General features: G+C 33.1%; 1 protein-coding gene across 1 annotated transcript in view; it reads left to right on the top strand.

Moving 5' to 3' along the window:
* The window catches only part of Srsf6 (serine and arginine rich splicing factor 6), a 13,049-nt gene that overhangs the window by 3,082 nt on the left and 9,329 nt on the right, over nt 1-638 (top strand). The gene's annotated exons all lie outside the window — the stretch shown is intronic.

The raw sequence follows: 638 nt of genomic DNA on the forward strand, positions 1-638 counted from the left end.
TCCGTTGTTTTGTTTTGCTTATTTTTAAATTAACTGTTCAAGCTTTGGATACTGCAGGCTTTAGAGGGAGAACACAAATTTTCAATTATGTTGGCTTTTTATAAAGCTTGAGTTATGTAAGATTTAAATAAAAGTTTGCTACCAAGATGATTGCCTTATTGAATAGGTCACTACTAAGGCCCTTTAAGTGTTGATACCTGCCATTTGTGGAGACAGTGTAAATTCTACATGAGTGTAAAACAAGGCGAGCCTCAGACCAGCAATAAATTATTCAGTTTGGCTAACCTTTTTTTGTGCTGTTAATCAAATCTACCAAAGTCTTTTTTGTCTACCCCTTTAATAAGTTGAGTTAAAAGTAAAAGGGACTTTGTAGTTAGTGCCACAAGATAAGATAAATAAAAGAAACTGGATTATAATTTGAACTCTTCCAAGAAGTAGGTCCTAGTACTTGGGATCTTGTTATCCTGTGCTCTGGAAGTAGTCAGTGTGATTAGTGTTAGTGTATGGTTTGGTGGTCTTTAATGTCTTGAAAAACGGAAATAGCCTTTCTTTAATTAGAAATTTAGTTATTTTATTAAAAGTTGAAAAGCATATACGCTACATTTTCTGCTGAAAGATGAATATTTAACAGGTGCTTA

Source organism: Mastomys coucha, unplaced genomic scaffold (assembly GCF_008632895.1).
Source record: "Mastomys coucha isolate ucsf_1 unplaced genomic scaffold, UCSF_Mcou_1 pScaffold15, whole genome shotgun sequence".
Lineage (NCBI taxonomy): Eukaryota > Metazoa > Chordata > Mammalia > Rodentia > Muridae > Mastomys > Mastomys coucha.